The sequence below is a fragment of the Pararge aegeria genome, chromosome 2, assembly GCF_905163445.1.
Source record: "Pararge aegeria chromosome 2, ilParAegt1.1, whole genome shotgun sequence".
NCBI classification, from domain to species: domain Eukaryota; kingdom Metazoa; phylum Arthropoda; class Insecta; order Lepidoptera; family Nymphalidae; genus Pararge; species Pararge aegeria.
This window is the reverse complement of record NC_053181.1, coordinates 860,507-881,080: the sequence shown is the minus strand read 5'-3', so window position 1 is coordinate 881,080 and position 20,574 is coordinate 860,507. Positions and strand designations below refer to the sequence as shown.

At 36.7% G+C, this 20,574-nt stretch overlaps 1 non-coding gene across 1 annotated transcript; it reads right to left on the bottom strand.

Annotated features, from left to right (window-relative positions):
- Positions 1–12,426: 12,426 nt before the first annotated feature.
- Positions 12,427–12,498, bottom strand: Trnaq-cug. The gene has a single exon. It is a non-coding gene; the product is annotated as a tRNA-Gln (tRNA).
- Positions 12,499–20,574: the final 8,076 nt, after the last annotated feature.

The following is a 20,574-nucleotide window of genomic DNA, read 5'->3' as shown; positions in this document are numbered from 1 at the left end:
ACAGTAGCGGCCATGTAGGTATTGTTTTACCCCTCCGCCCCTCTTGGATAGCCGCATATAAGGATCTCTTTGAATTTTGGGATCCCCGTTTACCCCCACTTATAAAAATGCATTAAAATGGTGTCATTCTAGCGTACGCTTATTATTTAGCTTCTTGGGAGTAAGGATGTGTTTTGTTTAATTTTAGTTTTGAATATTTTTAATATCATCGGCTTTCGAAATTATATAATTCTTTCAGATGTTCCAATTTCGTGAGTGATTCCTTCATACAAAAAAATGTATACCTATTTAGAACAATTAATTTTAATTTTTAGGTGTTTTGAAAGTTGCCTTTAACTGCTGCACAGGCGATTCCTTGGGATCGTTGGATCCTTGGATGCAACGTTTTAATATCTCAATTGGTTAAATGTATTGCGTCAATTTGTTCGTCAGAGTAGCGTTCGAAAGTGTGTTATGAAAATTAAGCTTACTTCGCTATACTCCGCGAAATGTAGGAGAATCTGTATGGTGTAATTTATTATTTCTTTAATCTTTATACTCTACAAACAGATCTTCGCAAATGTAGGGTACATTTCTACGCACGTTTCCCTCCGAAAACGGAGATTCCTCAGGAGATGTTGACTTAAAATGAATAATTGTTGTTATTACGTCAGAGTATAGTAAATTAAGCTTGATTTTCATAATATATATTTGCTGCTTTTCTATCCAATACCAATAAACTTGATTTGTATAGAGTTGTTTGAAACGATGGAGAGTAACATAAGCTGCTTTTTATCCCAGGAAAAAAAAGGTTCCCATTGGATTTTTGCTCCACAGCGGGCAATACGAGTGTATAAGTTTATATGCCAAATTCAAATTAATTTATTTGCTTAAACATGACAAATTATTATACATGTTTAATCGCAGTTTACGACATTCAAATCTAAAAGCATCTAGGTATTCTAATTTAGTATACATCGTCACTCAATTGCAAATATATTAGAAATAATAAAAATTGGTAGCGACATGGTAGCATTATAAAGTGTATTAGTTGTGTGTCATAATCAAAAATAAGAAAAATAAAAAGTCTGTAATGTTTCGTGGCAAAGAATAATAACACTTATCCAACAACCAGTCGTGTAATTTAGCTTTGAAGTTCAAGAACCGTAACCCTTTTAAAGTTGTTGGTAATTTATTATAAATCATTATCATAGCATTATCATACCAATTCTTAAAGTTTCGCTTACTTATTTACAATGCTTCCTGTACAAAAGGCCTGTCAATTTATTTCAGTTAGTTGTGTACTTCTATCTATAGTAGGTATAGCACCTTTTACGCATTACTGATGTGGAAAATATTACATTCAACTCGAAAAAGTAAGTAAACCTTCGCTACATTCTTCTCGTAAACATCTCGGGTGTGTATAGAGTACTTTCCATTTCATAGAACAGTCTCCTAATAAGACCTCCTTTTCTCATCACTACACAATTAAGGTATAACATAAAAATAATAAAATTTTAATAAGAAAATGGACGAATGGATGATATAAGAAGCAAAAATAGACTCGTTGCGCAGTTTACTAGACTACATAAAATTGCTAATTCATTCAAGGGCAATAGTATATTACATTATAACAAATTACCGAATGAAATCTTTGAGATGTCTCTCTATAAGTTCAAAGTTTATATAAAACGTTCGGCATACCTTTCGGAGGGTCCTCGTGCGATCCTCGGCACGCACCTATTACTTTTGAGGAAATGAGGAAACCTGCATGACTGGGACTTCTTCATAATGTTCTCAAATAAGTTTCCCAATCCTCACTTGGCCAGCATGTTGGACTACAATCTTAACCTCTCCTCTCGGTCACTGATGAGACCGGTGCCCATTAGTAAAGGGTTAATGAAGATGATGATGATAAAATGGATAACCATGAATAATTGCAAAAATAAAATCCAGCATTAAAAAAGACACATACTTAATGTTCCGTTATTTTCCTTTCAATTATAGTTACGACTAGTATACAATATTTCTACCTATTAATATTTTTTTATTTTCAAGCTATTGCATAGCTTTTATCGCGGGCCCTGAGCGCGGGATTGAGCCAATGTTGCTTGCAGTTCCTTCACACCCACGGAATGGTGCTAGCTCACTTATTTTTCCTATTTTCCGGTAAACGTTTAGAACATTAAAAGTAACATTATTAGTGGCAATTGCTAAATGGTTACTAACTGCCTGTTCGAGAAACACTACTATAGTGGAGTGGTTTTTGATGCTTCAATATTAGTGTACACGGTTTCTGTATGTTCTTAATTCTGTATTTTTTCATTGTGCAATATTGTTTTATATTCTTTGGAAAACTGTGTAAGAACGATAAAATCTTTCTCTCTATAAATGTGCTAAATTGCAGCCAAATTATTTATATAAAATGCTTGTGACATACAAGTTAGATAGTCTGTTTTAGTAGCAGTCAATTTTTTTGTGACAGAGCTCATCAATGTAAGTACTACCTCCATGCATATTTCTGCCGCTAACCAGCATTTTTGTAACGCTATGACAGGCGTGGTTGCCGGTGTAATTACAAGCGCATGAGGCTTAACACCTGCGCCTAACTTGTTAGACTCTTTTCTGCGAAGTTTGGCTCTGTTTACAGACGATGGTTTTCCACCTACTATCAAAAATTTATAATGCCGATTGTAGTGACTCTATCATCGGCTTGGTCCATCAATTATTACTATTAAAAAATGCTCAAACTACCAGTTTTCCAATTGGGATACGGAACCCAAAAACACATTATTTCCACGTCTCTCACCTGTATATGATCCATATATGACGCACCTTAAATGTTACTTTAAATAGATAACTGTGTGTTTACATTACCTACTCACATACTCTCTTAACATTTATTACGCGTGTTCGTTTACGGCTATTTCAGTACACAACATACTTCCCTATTTTTAACCGACTTCAAATCAAGAAGGTAGCAAAGCCATCGTAAATAAAAATTAATCTTATTTCAAAACAGCGGGCTCATAGATGGATGGTCCTTAATTGGCTTGCCGGTACCCATTTATATTCGTTTAGAGCACAAAATTAAACACATACAGAACTCTCATTTCGCCATTATTGTGAATAGTGCATCGTACCCAAAAAAAGTGGAAAAAAAATGTCAAAACGTTACTCTGAGTTGAGGCCGAGACTTCCGAACAAATGTAACTCTATTATGGTTGTTAACAGATATAGCAAGCCGATTCCGTAACTTAGTTGACACCAAATTTAGTAAGACACTGTGGACCAAAAAGTCTGTTAAATAAATATTTTGCATTTTGTAACCTAAGTTTCCAACTGAGTTAATTTCAACTCGGTTGGCCGATACAATAACGTAATGTATTTTAATTATTTCGGTGTTATTTGATGGCAATGTTTAACAGTGATCAACTGAATTTGGCATCAACTGAGATATAGAATAGCCCTGCAGAAGAAGAAGCCCTGCAGTCCATCCGTAAATTTCAATGTACAGTACGGAATCAACAAGATGCAGTCTTATTTCACTTTACCGACTTTTTTGTCCTTAAAACATTATCTCTGCAATTTTATTTGCCAAATATTAACTTATGCAGGCCTACATTAAAATGGTGCTAAGTCCCTCTGTTTACTCGACCCAGTTTTTAGCTTTGAATAATATTAAGAAGGCAGTAAGTATTAGTACAGACATGAGGTCACAAAAATGTATGGTTCACTAGGCTGCATGTGACATTTATATCTATTTTCACTTACGAAGGACAAGCGAATGCCTTAATAAGTAACGCCTAATCTAATGATCTCATTAGATTAGGCGCCCTATTCATACATCAACCGTTAACCAATAGTTTTCACCTAAGACTTGGTGATCTTTTTATTTCTATAGACATCGCCTCATTAGGCATCCGATTTAAGCGATGCTAGGTTTGATTGAAAACGGGCATTAGCGTTTCAGTAACTTTTGGGGCGGTGGTGAGTGCTGTGGTCTTTCAATTTGTGGTCCCGGGTTCTATTCCCGGCGTGGGAAATGTGGGAATTTAAAATTTTCGTGGATAATTTTCTCAGGTCCGATCTTGTGAGAGGCTTCTGTCTTGGCCAGTTACCACCCTACCGACAAAGACGTGCTAAAAAGTGATTTAGCGTTCCGATACAATTCCCCGTAAAAACTTATTTAGTTAGTGGTGCCACAGCCAGTAACGGGTTAGCCCGCTACTATATAAGACTACATTATTACCACCAGAGAGGAAGGGCTAACTTATAGTAGGATAAAAACAAGTCTCTCTCAATTTTACTGTTTAACAATTTATAATCCACATCGAAAACCCGCTAGCTCACGTAACAAGTGTGTAAAAATGATAAAATATATTTCAAAAACCGTAGAAAAATACTTCTTAAATCTTCTCAAGAAGTCGTATTTTAAAGATTAAAGCATTAACGAAAAGTGCTAACGAGCAAGTTTAAACGAAAGCGTTTTATCTTAAAGCGTCGACTTAAAAGTTAAAGATCCTTCAGATTTACCTTAACCGTCGTTTCTTTCTAACCATAATCTGAATTAATATTTTTATGGATAAAAATTTTTGCTAACTGTCTTTGGATGACATTATATTTTATATACTAAATAATAATATTTACTAATCATTTATTGCAAAATACACGTCAATGAGGTTTTACATGTTAATTTAGGGCACAGTGTATTGTTAGTAATTTGGCATGCAATTTTACAAAATAGTTATGACCGCCCAACTAATTGATGTTAAAAGAATATAATAATAACACTTAGATTAATAAATTGTCACATTAAATAATAACGATTAAAATCTTATTTTGAAATATAACATTTGCACATTGGATATAGGCAGGCTGATAATAAATAAACATAAATTGATAAGGTTATTCTCTAAATTGCAAATAGTCATTTATGCTGTAAAATGTTTTAGAGCTAAGCCATTCATATAATTTTCTCTTGAATGGCGCGAATGGTTATGACTTTATGTTGTTTGGTATTTTATTCCCAGTAAAGTTTTTCATAAACAGCACAGTTCTAGGATGGTGTTTTAAGACCAACCTATTTGGATTTCTTGTTCTTCCAGGATACACATTATGAGCTTTAGGAAACAGATGAGGATGCTTTTTAACGAATACACAAGTTTTAAAAATATAAAGGCACGGGAGCGTTAACAAATTAAGCTTCCTGAACAGCGGTTTAGAAGTATCAAGGGGTGCTGCGCCGGACATTGCTCGGACACATTTCTTTTGGGCGATAAATAAATAATAAATAAATATACTACGACAATACACACATCGCCATCCAGCCCCAAAGTAAGCATAGCTTGTGTTATGGGCACTAAGATGACTGATGAATAATTATAATATGAATAATATACATAAATACTTATTATATATAGATAAACACCCAGACACTGAAAAACATTCATGTTCATCACACAAACATTGTCCAGTTGTGGGAATCGAAACCCACGGCCTTGGCTCAGAAAGCAGGGTCGAGGCCCACTGCGCCAATCGGCCGTCTAAATATATATGTATATAAATGCTCTGTTGCTAAGCTTCTGGAGTGAGCTCGGCTGGCTGGAGTGACCCAGCGGGGAGCCATACCAGAGACACTACGTTCAACGGGAGGTTCCGGCCGACCAAGTACGGAGACAAGCCCAGAGGAAGAAGAAGATGAAGAAGAAGATCACAAGATGGAGGCAACATAGGCGTGATAGACTTCCAGAACGATTTTAGTATCAACAATTTATTAAGTCTTCTAATAAAAAAATAAAATTTATTAATTTCTAGATACTTTGTTTTTTTTTAGTTACGATGATCTCAGGGACTACTGGTCCGATTAGAAAAATATTTCAGTATTTGATAGCCCATTAATCGAGGAAGGCTATGTGCTATATACCGTCACACTAAGACCAAAAGGAGCATAGCACCAATGAAGAAATCTTGTACCTGCAAGAGATTTTATAAAAATATTGGTATGCTAGTTATAGTAGTAGCAGCTATTTGTGACACAGCTCATCCGTGGAAAGACTAGATATTGATAGAATTCTGGTGGGAGGCTTTGGCCGTTTCTAGTTAACACCCTACCGACAAAGACGTGCCGCTAAGCGATTTAGTGTTCCGGTGCGATGTCGCGTAGTAACCGATTAGGGGTATGACTACTATACTCCCTAACAGGTTAGCCCGCTACCATCTTAGACTGCATCATCACTTACACCCAGGTGAGAATACAGTCAAAGACTAACTCGTAGTTGCATAAAAAAAAAAGATACGGCCATTTTTATTTCAGCAGCCGCCAAGCATTGCTATATTCCAGTCGTAAGCACGTGGTTGCCTGAGTAATTACAGGCAAATTACAGGATTACGTACGTACGTAAGTCCTTGCATTCCCTGCGAATTTGCTTAAAATATTAAATCAAAAGAAGCATATGGTGGTGTGGTGTGGTTTTGAAGACGCTTTAAATTTCAGTTTTAAATAGTTTATTGTAGGTTAATTTGTAAAACAAATATTTTAAAGAATAAATAAAGTTTATATCTTTTATCTCTTATATTTAGTAACTGCCATAAATAATAATTATAGTATGTGGTATGGTCATCTCACTACCGCGTAATTCTCATGTTATGTACGTATCAAAAGTGCCACCAATGAGCCTACTTGAATAAATTTATTTTTGACTTTGACTTTGTTATAGTACATATTTTTTTTAAATGAAGAATTTGAACTAGAGCGCTAAACGCCTTGACAGGTTTTCACTTTAAAAAACTTTAATTTATTATTATATATTTCATTTAACAGTGCATAGTATGCTATGCTATTGTATAATCACCCTCGTTAGAAATTAGAATCCGCGAGATCCGCAAAATCCTTTTTAATTCTGAGGTATAAACAGCTAAGTTTTAATAGGTAACCTGATAATACATTTCCCAGTATGCTTCACCCCTTAACCAGCCCGCACTAATGAGTATTACCCCTGACATTTGCACACGCCAACTACTAATGAATGCCTGAAATAGAATATAGTATCTACACTCTATCAAAGTCATTATAAGTCGCTCCTTTAAATAATAGATTTATCAAAAGAAGCGCGTTGCTCACAGAACCAATTTACGTTGGAGTCCCAAGCTAGGTGCTGAAGCCGTGTTGACAAGCTCATGGCTGCTTAAAGATTAAGTTAATGTGTTTAGTGACAACCGGGCCTTTGTTGTTGCAAATAACTGTATTAAACTAGACTTACTGAAATTGAACAGAGTACGTAAAACACTGTCGCTTCTAGGACATTGCGTAAGCATCGAGTGTTGATAGAACGAATATCTGCAGCGGATGACGTACACGATACGTCTAGGAAAGTAACAGAACATTTGATAAATCTGACTTCTATTTTAACTTTATGATCACCAACCCGTCTGCCCAGAATGGTGATTACCGGAACCCTGGGAAGATACTCTTAGCCCATCAGTAAACTGTCACAGGCTGCTGATGATGATGACTGTAGCTTTTATTATGGGATACTGTAACCCAGGGAAGCAGAAAATGCCACATAGTAACGACGTAAAGAAAGCAACAGCGATTAAGTTAACCCATAAACTAAGACAAACTATGTAATTATAATGGCGGACGTGAGTTTGCAATATTTTTATATTGCAATACTGTTACTTATTATTATTATTTTGTTATTTAATTTATCTTTTTATATTCTAATAACTGGGTACTGAATACTTTAATTACCTTTCAATAAAGATTATTATTATTATTATTACTATTATTGCGAATTAACAAATGAAAACATTTATGAACTATCGATGTAACGGTGAAGTTTTCAAAAAAATATATTTATTTTATAGACTTAACGTTCATTTTTTCCGTTAACTCTTCATTCCAGCGGTTACAGTTAGTGGTAATATATTGTTTACAATACCATTGATGACCTCGCAGGCGCTGTGGTTTTAAGTTGGAGGTCCCAGGTTCCAGACGGGGCAATTTGGGAATTTAAAATTTCGGAATTCGGGTCTGGTGGGAGGCCTCGGCCGTAGCTTGCTGTTACCCTACTGACAAAGACGTGCCGCTAAAAGGTATAGCGTTCCGATACGCTTTTGGGTAGAGACCTATTAGGGTTATGGGTTTAATATTACACACAATAGATTAATAGATTTGCCGGCCCATTACCGGCCCACTGCATGGCACAGGTCTCCTCCCACAATAAGAATGAGTTAAGGCCGTAGTCCACCACGCTGGCCCAGTGCGGATTGGTGGCCTCCACATACCTTTGAGAACATAATGTAGAACTCTCAGGCATGCAGGTTTCCTCACGATGTTTTCCTTCACCGTCGAAGCAAGTGATATTTTATATTACTAAAAAAGTTAGAGTTGCGTGCTGCGATTCGAACTCGGCCTTTCGAAAATAAAGTCGAGGTACTACCCACTGCGCTATCACCGCTTGGGAATCCGCACCTTAGTGGGAAATAGAAGATTATTCAACGAGGGGGTAAAGCATGTCGTTACGGGCTCCGGGATAAATCTTAAGCAAACGAGGGATTTTAGGGTAAATCCCGAGCGTAGCAAGGGTGCTCCATCTAGAATGCTGAGTATAGGGTTTAGGGGCGTATTCAGATACGCCGTGCGCGATGCTCATCATACAAATCATAAAAGCCCTCCATGGGACTCCAGTACAACATTACTTACCCGCTAAGCCTGTATGATGGATTGAAGTACTTGACATTTCAATACAAGGCTAGGTATTAAGGCGTCGTCGAGCGAGTGGTGTGAAAAAAAACCTGTTATTTTATTTGCATGTAAATAATAATTATTGTAGCTAAGATATCACCAACTTTTCCTCACAAAACCTACGTTGCCCATTTATTTATTTATTTAGTACCAGAAATTAAAATATTTACATAAAAAGGACAAGACGTGCGCAAGGACAACTTCTTCCACTACAAGTTAGCCCTTGACTGCCAATTTACCTGGTAGTAAGTGATGATGCAGTCTAAAATGGTAGCGGGCTTACCTGTTAGGGAGCATGGTAGTCATATCCCTAATCGGTGTCTACGCGACATCGTACCGGAACGCTAAATCGCTTAGCGGCACGTCTCAGTCGGTAGGGTGGTAACTAGCCACGACCGAAGCCTCCTACCAAACCAGACCAGAGAAAATTCGGAAATTATTAATTCTGGAATTGCCTCTGCCAGAATCGAACCCGGAGCCTCCCATTTAGATTCACAGCGCTCACCGATGCGCCAGGAAGGTTATCAAACTTTCCGCAACCACAGCACATTCTCTAAAACATACTTTTAGTAAATAACTACTTAGAATAACTACTTACACACAGAACAGTTGCCACGCTACAAGCGATGGATGCTACGCAAATGGCGGCTCAAATAGAGGTGCGGCTGTTTGTATCAGAATACAGCGCGCGAAAAATCATAATTGAATGCTGAGTACAGTAGCTTTTTGTTATCGGCATCCACCGACACTCTACGAGCCGAATCTAAGAATAAGTTTAGCCTTAATTAAACCGGCAAGCCGATTCTGTATCTCAGTTGACAACAAAATAAGCTACATACTGCGGAAAGTTCTTTTATTTTTTTTATTCCACTACAAGTAAGAGGGAGCGAAGACAGCAAAACTTCACAGGGCATGCAAAAACGAAATCCTGCAACATGCTGCCCTGTGTGAAGGTGCTAAACTTACGACGACGGCCGATTGGCGCAGTTTGCAGCGACCTTGCTTTCTGAGTACAAGGTCGTAGGTTCGATTCCCACTACTGGAAAATGTTTGTGTGATGAGCATGAATGTTTTTCAGTGTCTGGGTGTTTATATGTATATTCTAAGTATATATGTATATAACATAAAAATATTCATCAGTCATCTTAGTACCCATAAAATAAGCTACGCTTACTTTGGGTCTAGATGGCTATGTCGTAGTATATTTATATTTATTTATTTAATGCCTGTACTTACACCGGCAACCACGCCCTTCAGACCGGTACACAGCATTGCAACAATGCTACTTAGCGGCAGAAATAAACACGTATCCCGTACGAGCTCTATCACAAAAAGCTACTGCTAAAAAAAACCAACACAGCTTTTCTTCCCTAACAACTACCGCCGTCTATTAGTAAATTAAGAAGTTTGCATTCCCTTGATTGTAAGCAAATTTAATTATAGAAACACAATACGGGTTTTATACCACTTCATCAAAATAAGTACAGCTAAAATATTTGGAAAGCTCCGTTTTCCCGCCCGAGGGCGCAACGTGGGAAAGAGTTGGCGCCTTTGGTCGCACGGACGACTCCTCTGGCACGTGCCGGCGAATTAATATCACTGACTGACTCCCTTTACTGTAAACCAAACTATACCCTACTGTACTACGTTAAGGTACATTTTAATTATGTTAACTAATTGGACAAGTTCAAGAATATTGTTAAACAAAAACAAACTCTATTATAATGGTATATAAAGATGGCTTTGCTATTTTGGCAATGCCTCTACTTTAACATACTGATTTTAACGCTATGGAAAATTATAATCTGTATGATTGGAATAAGGTTGTGTTTGTATTGTTTTTTTGGCTGGAATAAGTTTGATTGTGTGTACTTTGACGTAATTATTACAGATTTATGGAAAGCGTGCGCTTAATTCAGGCGCACGAACTTTATTGCGTTCACTATATATTTTTTTAGTTGTTGATAAGTTGTAAATTTTTTTCCGTAATAATGGGCAGAGATGCCCCCACCCCTTGTGACGCGTGTTACAAATGGCACGGAAAAAATACCATACCTGCAATAGTGAATATATAGGGTAGGATTTGAAGTTAACAATTGACTTGTCACAAAATTTAATAGTTATAATAATAATAATCATTTATTCAGGCTAAAAATATCTACAAAAATCAAAGTAATTTTAACTTATTTTAAAGGTTTTTTGAATCCTTCGTGACTTGTCGGTATTTCCAGGCTTAGAAGTATCTCAAGTACTTTAGGAAAGACGCAATTTACCTTTTTACCTAATGTTTTCCATACTCAGGTTGACGGTTCAGGCACGAAAAGGTAACATACATATGAATTTATAATAAATCTCTCGTATAGATACTACACTGGTGGCTTATAACTTGTATACTTGTGGGTTAGTTAGTTACATAACGAGATGGCAGGCAGTTGCATCCGCGCCATGGCTACTCAGTTTGGACGACAGTGTTTTATTTGGAAGCCCTTATTAATACCAAAACTAGCTGACCCGTGCAACTTCGTTGCACCAAATCGGTTATTCCCGGAAAACTAAAATAACATTTTCTAAAAATGAATCCTAGCTAGATCGATTTATAGCCCCCGAAACCCAACAAGAAGAACAAGAATTGCTCGTTTAAAGATATAAGATAACAATATTCTAAAAGCATAACTAAAATCCTCCTACTTGTAAATAATATAAAAGTTTAATGGATCCCGGAGTTTTTGGAAAATATCATCGTAATTGAAATGATAATTCCTGGAATTAACTCCTAAATTCGATGTTAAAGGTTGCCTAGTTACTTAAGTTACGTACCTTCGTACTAATTACTACTTTGTTGTATATTGAATAAATCGCATGCCATATAACACAAAGACAAACGACAATGTCGAACTTTTTTCTTAGTAAAAATGGACTATAGTTTTCGGACAAAGTTTTTATTTCGTGAAGTAATATATGCTAACTGTTAAATAGCTGAATTCAAAATAAATTTCAGAATTTTACGTTTCAGCTTCAAATTACTTTTAGTTATTCGTCCATGTCACCTACGTCCAGTATAATGGTAAATATTTATTAAAAAAACAAATTAGTTCTTGTAATAGGCCTTATTTAACATCAAAGCTTCAAAGCCAAAGCAAGTAAAACACTAAACTGCACTTCTTTAACGAGCGCCGCAAGGGATTTTGCTAAGTACCTGAGCACTGAGCACCGGCTGAGTCGAGCTGAGCAATAATGCGTTTTGCTCATTACTCAGCAACATAATACCGCGGTCGCGCGCCGCTCGAGTGCGTGCCACGCGCTCGGCGTGCGCCGTGAAAGGAATATGGATTATGTTTTTTTATTTTATTTTTAGTGATTGCTTAATGTTTTGCTATAGAGTATTAAGTAGCTTTCCGAACTCTTTAGCGTATTAGTATGCTCTGTGGTCTTATATGCGGCAGGTACAGGGTTCGATGCCCGGCAAAGGCAGCTCGGGAGATTTCAGCTGTGGTCACTTGTACCCTACGATAATGTCATACCGCCAAGCTATTTAGCATTCCGGTATGATGCCGCGTAGAAACCGTTTAGGCGCATGGGGGTAATATAATTGGCTTACTCCTAAAATAACCATTTTTGAACGAGACATCACTTACCACCAGGTGAGATTGCAGTCAAGAGCTAACTTGTAGTAAAATAAAAAAAAAGGCTAAAAAGTTAGGTCCCACCGAGATTTGAACTCGGATCGCTGGATTCAGAGTCCAGAGTGCTAACCATTACACCATGGAACCGATATCTGCACGCGTGAACTCAGCTTACGCTAACATCGAGACAGTGAATCGTCAGTTGTAATAATTTAAAAAAAAAAGTAACAAAAAACATTTACAGATTCGATGTATCCGATGGCAGTTGGTACCTACATTAGGTATTCCTGTTTCGTGGATGGGTGCCCTTTTACAATTTAGCAGTTTCAGTTCATCTTGTCAAATGTATGCTTTTTCCAGAAACTTTATACACATGTGGATTTTATGCTACGTTATGCTTTATCTGCTGAATCGTAGCTTAAGAAAGCAAACCAAGAAACTATTTTTGCTTTTGCCTGTTTTACGGAGCAATGTTTAATGTTACTAATACTAGTAACTTTATTATAAAAAAATAGTCTATAACTGAACTGAACTATACACAAATGAAACAAAAAAAAGGTACATGAAGAAAGAAAAAAATAAAATAATAACCGGCTATGTTTATTGTGGGCTTCTTCTTAGACCAGGGCGCGTTTGGAACCCTCGAAGCTTTAGTTTTAAGTTGATGAATTTAGTTATCGCCATCAACTCACTTCTATGTCATATTTTACATGTAATGTACGCATCAAACGTGTTATCGATGTGTCTAATTGAATAAAGAAATATTTGACTTTGACTCTTGTATTATCTATTATTTTAACCGCAGTCGGGGAGGGCTGGAGGTTTTTGATGTGACTTTGATTCCTTTACGAAAAATAATAGATTTTTTATCTGTGTATTCAGATATTCTTTGCGCAAAGAGTTGACGATGAAAACTGACCAAAAAACGTTTTCCTATAGCTACAAAGGTAAGATTGCTTTGCTGCCACGCCCAAAAATAAATTAGAATACAGACTACGCAGTCGTCAGTGACGTGCACTTCATAGATGCGCAAAAGAACTGCCTACACTAAAATTGATATGTAACTCGTAAAGGAGGAGAATTGCCATTTTATGCAATCTTCCAGTGGTATGCATACCCTGGTAAGAAACCCAGTGCACGCCACTGGCAGTTGCAGTGGATGTACAAACAAAAAGAAACGCCCCATTTCTTTAAAATAAATTAGTTTAAATATATGATTGAGCGATTTGATTCGGAGGATGATTAGATTATCACCGCGTCGATTTATTACCATCGATCATATAATTCGACAGCCAATCCAGAAGGAAGAGTTAACATAAATTGCATGTTGGAAATTCAATTCGATTACATTTCTATCACTTAACTATTTTATACACTGACTCATTGGTCTAGCGGTAAGCGTATTTGTCTATGGAACAAATTGACCCGGCGTCGATACTAAAATATATGTTTCGTTATATTTTTTGGTCTACCCACGAGGCACCGAAGTAAAAAGATGTAATATGTTGGTATTACTAACAACACTAGCGGCCAAATGACGCAGTGGGCAGCGACTCTGCTTTCTGAGTCCAACGCCGTGGATTCGATTCCCACAACTGGAAAATGTTTGTGTGATGAACATGTATGTTTTTCAGTATCTAGGTGTTTATCTGTATAGTATAAATATTTATGTATATTATTCACGACGCGGCGGGTAAAACTGCGAAGCGTATCCAGTAATAAATATTATTCTAGTATTAATTAAGAAAAAATATGTAACATTTGCATCGACATGTCGTCCGTATTCCGCCCCATTGGTCATCTGAGTTATGTCCACAAACATTTTGAGTATGATATCCATAAGACTTTATTATATTCCTCGTATTTATATTGGCATTATATCTCCCGATACAAAAGCAGCGCATGCTGAAATTACACCTGGAACGACATTGTTTGATACTTCGAATGTTCTGTTTAAATAAATTAAATCTTGGTTTACATATTTTAATTAAAAAAGGGAATAAATATACCTACCTAAAGTATGAATTTTTAAACCGATCACATATATTTCATAATCAAGTTAGACACCCGAATGAAACTGAAAAAAGCAAAAAACAAACACTTATTATTTATGTGTTTTGTTTAAAACAAAAGTTGAAAATCAGTCACTCACTACTTATTCATTTAAGAAAGCAAAATTTCATGTTTAATATTATATAAAGTAACTAAACAATATATATACACAAAAGTCGGGAATTAACAATTTCCGAATCTCCTCTACCGGGGTTCGAACCCCGTATCTTAAAACTTACTACCACGTAAGGAAAGTTACGTTAACTGATATTATATTATAGTATTTTAGTATTTATTTGATTGAACTAGGTAATTAAATTAAAAACTTCTTCTTCTTCTTTTGATTTATGGCTTTTCGTAGTGCCAAAACAATTAAAAACTTAACTGAGCAAAACGACGGAAACAATGTATATTTTTGACTGCCTCTGTCAAAAAATATACATTGTTGATCACAGAGTATATTTGACAAGTGCACAATATTCTTAATAGATGACGTTCAGTGTCGCGATTAACCATTTCAAGATTAACCTATATTAATAGTTATTCTTACAGTCAACGGTACAAAATCCCAATCCAGTCGAACGCAAGACGTAAACCTCCCTTTGCGTGGGCTAGATGGATGGCAAGGTATTCGGTAAACAATTTTTATCTCGTGCGTGCAATGCTTTCAACAGCAAATATGTTGAGACGGATATTTTTCACGTCAAAATTGGCAATTTTAGAAATATGTATAATTATGGCAAAATAAGCATTATAAGCTGATAAAGTTTTTTTTTTTTTATTCAATTTTGTTGTATAATTTTCACTTTGTACTTAATCCCCAAGCAATTGTGGTTAATGTTATCGTTTATGTATAACTAAGTTGTGGAAATTTCATTGGTTTATGTGATACAGAAATAGGGCTTCACTCTTACGTGTAGTAGAACTGTACCTTGAAAATCTAATAAATAAATCTATAAATATAAAATTATAAATAAATTCTGCAAAGTATCAAACCATCAAATCCAGCTACACTTCAATAATTGTAACAAAATAGATCGTGTCAAAGCTCCCACTCCGCTTGACCATACCGTTTTATTGCACAACTATTAACAACAAAGCTCCTTTATACGACGCCGTAGCTCTTAATGCTACGGTGTAGAGTCCATTTTACTCTAGCCTTGAGGATAATGGTAGTTTGATTGAATTACTGACCACGAGTGACCGTTCCACCGACTGGACAAAGAAAACATGGCAAGTACTTAATATTGGATTGCGCTAAGTTAATTTAATTCAATTATTTGTGAGTTTGAATTAAGAGGGTCTTCTTTCTGTGGATTCTTGATGACTGCATTTCGACAATTTTTTTTATAGTTATAGTCACAGACAAGCAACCAGCTTGGTCTAAGCAGGTTGCTTACCTGGTAGTCATTAGAAAACCATTTTTTATTTTATTTTAACTCTTTATTTGTACACCACAGTCTGAGATAATATAGAGGACGAATAGAGAGGAACACGCCGACACGTCTGATGTCGGTGTGGCCAGCCTTATAAACGACATAACGTTTTCTTACTGGAAATCATTAAATGTAAATAAAAGCCACGTTTATGATACGTACCGCTAAGATGTGGAACGCCCTCCCGGCAACTGTGTTTCCTGCCACGTATAATTTGAGTACCTTCAAGGTTAGAGTGAATAGGCTTTTTCTAGGCAAGCGTGCTCCAACCTAGACCTCATCACTGCTTTCTAACGGGTATGATTGTCGTCAAGCGCTGGCCTATCGTTTATAAAAAAAAAAAAGCCCCCTGAAACTTAGCATCACCGAATTAAAAGATACAGAAACCGTATACACGACTAATATTGAAGCATTAACATACCACTCGATTTTAGTAGTGTTTCTCGAACAGGCGGTTAGTTACTTCACTCCATTTAACTGTCATCATCATCAAAGCTCTACAGCCCTGGGTGGGCCTTGGCTTGGTCAAGCATATTTTTCCATTTGAGGCGGTCAGAAGCTGCTTCTTTCCAGCTCCGAACTCCCAGAACCCTCATATCCCTCTCAACTCCATCACTCCACCGACCCCTAGGTCGTCCTCGGCTTCTACGCCCCTCCAAAGTGCCCTCCATCAACCTCTTTGGCGCTCTCGTGCCTTCCATGCGTTGCACATGCCCTGCCCATTGCATTCTTAACAGTTTGATAGTTCTGACGACATTCGGTTCTTTAAATAGTTCGTATAGCTCGTGATTATACCGAATGCGCCAATAACCATTATCCTGCATAGCACCAAACACTCGTCGCAAGACCTTTCGTTCGAAAATGAGCAGACTGTTTTCGTCTTTCTTGCTTAAGACCCAACATTCTGCGCCATATGTAAGTATTGGCCGGAGCAAGGTCTTATAGACGAGTATTTTCAGACTTCTCGACAGAATCTTTGATCGAAGATAAGGTAAAAGTCCGAAGTAACATTTATTTGCCGATGTGATTCTCCTGTTAATTTCAGATGATATTTCGTTGTCCGCCGTGCCAAGAGAACCAAGATATACGAAATCCCTAACTGTGGCGAAGGTGTTCGTGCCAATTTTAATACTTTCTTCGAGTGGGGTTTTTTGGACGCTTAAAACCGGCATGTACTTAGTCTTATCTTGGTTGACACACATTCCCGCTGCTTGGGTTGCACTCTCTAGTGCTAGGTACGCATTGTTCAGGGCTTGTCGAGATCTGCTTACAATGTCCAAGTCATCGGCGTATCCTAAAACCTGAACAAATTTATAGAAAATGGTGCCGTCTTTTTCAATTTTTGAAGCTTGCATACATTTGTCTAGCACAATATTAAAAAGCAGGCAAGATAGCGCATCACCTTGTCGTAAACCGTCATTCACCAGAAAGGAGTCCGAGAGGTCTGCTTGGATTTTTTCCATTTCCATTCCATCCAATTTGCATTTAACTGTGACAGTAATTATTTCCTCTAATGTTCTAAAAGTTTAACATAAAATAGGGAAAATTAAAAAGTTTGTGAGCTAGAATCATTCCGCGAGTGTTAAGTGAGCCGTACGTTTTCTCTGTTTTTTGACACAATGCACTGCATGCAATAATGGCTCAGCGAGAATTCTATATGTTCTTAATTCTATGAGATACGAGTATATACATAACTCGGAAAATTAGGAGTGAGGTTCACTTTTGAACATCTCTCATCGGCTATAAAAATTGGGGCGCACCGAATAATTAGGTCTCCATTCATCCCCACATCTAAATCGAATTGCTTATCCGATTGCGTTTCGATTAATTCAATTATAATTTAAATTGACGACTTGTTGGCGCTTGTAAATTTCCGTCGGTCAATGGCGGATTGACGATTTATTATTTGGTTACACATGTGATACTTTATGGTTACAGTTTTATGATTATGCACTTTTCATAATTGGAATATCGTAAATCAATATGCTAAGCGGTGATAGCGCATGAGATCGACTTCCCATTCGGAGGGCTGAGTTTGAATCCCAGCACGCACCTCTAACTAAAATTATGTGCGTTTAAATTAATTAAAATATATCTTGCTTCAACGGTGAAGGAAAACATCGTGTGGAAAACTGCATGCCTGAGATTTCTACATCATGTTCTCAAAGGTGTGTGGAGTCCACCAATCCGCACCAGGCCAGCGTGGTGGACTAAACCTTAACCTTTTCATTGTGGGAGAAGATCCGTGCTCTGTGGTGGGCCAGTAATGGGTTGATGTGATGATGAAATCAATATGAAGCTGATCCTTCAATCCCTGAACCAACTACAAAATTTTAGAATAATTTAAACATTACAAGAAAGAATAAACCAGCAGTACAATATACAAAGTTACATAAAATTAATAATTCGTTTAAAGAAAATTGCATACAATTTTACAATAAGCTACCCACTGAAATCTTGCAAAGTAAAAAGTTTAAATTAAACGTGAGCTTATACAATTGTCCTGTTATAAGTAGTATGAAGGACTACGTAATCGATTAAAAAGCTTGGGTGTGAATTTTTGCTCTAACCAGGTTACTCTTCTAATAATTTTAAATGACAATGTGAGATGGTGATAACAAAATAGAACACCCGGCTAAGTTTGTTGTGGGCTTCTTTTTGGAACAGGACGCGTTTGAAACTCATCATAGCTTTAGTTTTATGTTTACAAATATGGTTATCGCGATTCTCCACTACCGTGTACACATTTCTCATGTGCCTAATGCTCGCCAAGTGCCATCTATGGGCCTACTCGAATACACATATTTTTGAGTTTCACAACGAAAAGACAATCTAGGGTTATTCAAGGGGCGGATAAACAAATTCCTTAAAAGCCGGCATCGCATCGGTGGCTCCCCTGGTGCTGCAGATGTTTATGGGCGGCGGTGATTACTTACCATCAGGTGACCCACTTGCTCGTTTGCCCGCTATTAATATAAAAAAAAAACGAATAGTGGACTTTAAATATCTAATTGAAATGTTTTTTTATCTGCCCGCGTTTCCTCGCACGTTTATTATCTTTATTATTCTTGTGTTTATTCCTACAACTCCTCGGATACATACATATGGTAAAAAAAAACGTAAAAATTAGCTGCGTGTAATCTTAAACACACCTTAAACAACCTAATTCGGTAGGTGACAAGGTTAGGTCCTACTTTGGAGTTCCGAAATTTGTCTCTACCTTTCCTCTACTTTATGCCTATGACGCCGTGACGGCTCTTTGACCCTTCGCACTTCGTAGTGTTGGTCCGCGTATCATCCACTGCGTAACACCAGACAATAATCGTTACCTGAGACTGTTACCTAAACACACTAAGATGGCTCTGGGATATAGAGAGTCCTTCAAGAACGATGGCATGTAGAAGACCCGGATGTAGGTTGTGGTAACCCAGGGGACTTCTTCGTATAATCAGGCGCAGTCAGCCTATAATTATTACTGACCCAAGTCTGATACAGGCAGTGAGTAAATAAACAAATCTTGATTAAAATGATAGGTACCTACGTACGTAACTAAGATTACTCGGGAGTTTATTTATCTTAAGTAAACTCACCAAACAAATCAACCCTAACAGCAAACCCTCCATTCCGTTCATTAATTAAGGATTCATTAATTATTACAAGCCCAGAACACTCTATCCCGAAGAGCTTTGTATGCAAATCGTAGAAACCGCTGATTGTTGACAAGCGTGAAGAACTTTTGGAATACATTTTAATTGTAACAAACGTTTTATTCGATCCACGAAATATGAATGTTCCAGTTCATGTTTTTTTAATTGCGGAGTCTGTATGCGATTGAATGATGGACAGCCGTAACCAATTGTCATGAATTCAAATTCTTGCAATTTATTTTATTGTTCTCTTTAAAATTATTCTAGTGAAAACATAGTTTGTTTAGTAAACTATTTTTTTGCTTATTAAAAACCAATGAAGTAGAGACTACGTTAGAGCTATGAATTTGGAGAAATCATTATTTTTACAATGGTTTTGCAGTCTGCTGGCCAGATCTAGCCTGAGCGGCTTACGTTATTTGAGCAACTGCTAGCGACATCTAGTATCATAAACGACAATCTTAAATTTCTATTCTGCTTTTCAACTTTAACAAAACATTACTGCGATAGTAACTTTTATAATTATTCTTGTATTAAATACTAATTATTGTTCTACAAATATTTAAAATAACTGTCTCATACCTTGCCCCTTCAAAACTTTAAAGTTTTGGAACGAAAATAACAATGAACACTGTGTCACTCACTTATGACATTGACATATTGACATTTGACATTTGCATCTGGCAGCCATTAATCGTTATTGTTTGTGTTGTTTTATCTATGCTTATGTTACGAGCGCGTAAATACGATACGGAAATTGTATCGATTTTGTGCGAATTTTTTTAAAAGTTTTACATGTTCAATGAATGGAAGCCAGTGCCTTGAAAAAGAAACCAAGTGTGGTAACGGTAGTGTCCTTATGTCCAATCAATCTAGAACAATGCCTACGTTAGAATTAAAAGTTTACATACGCGTAGTCGCGGTTGTGTTTGCGGTAAGAAAATCACTTTATTTCTTTAATTACTGTAATTAATTATCATTTAAAAGTTTAAATCACGATATGATTATCACTTGTTTATTAAAAAAGAGAGTATAGCAAACGTGTTTGTGCAAAAAATCTAATACCTATTATTTAGTAAAAACTTGTT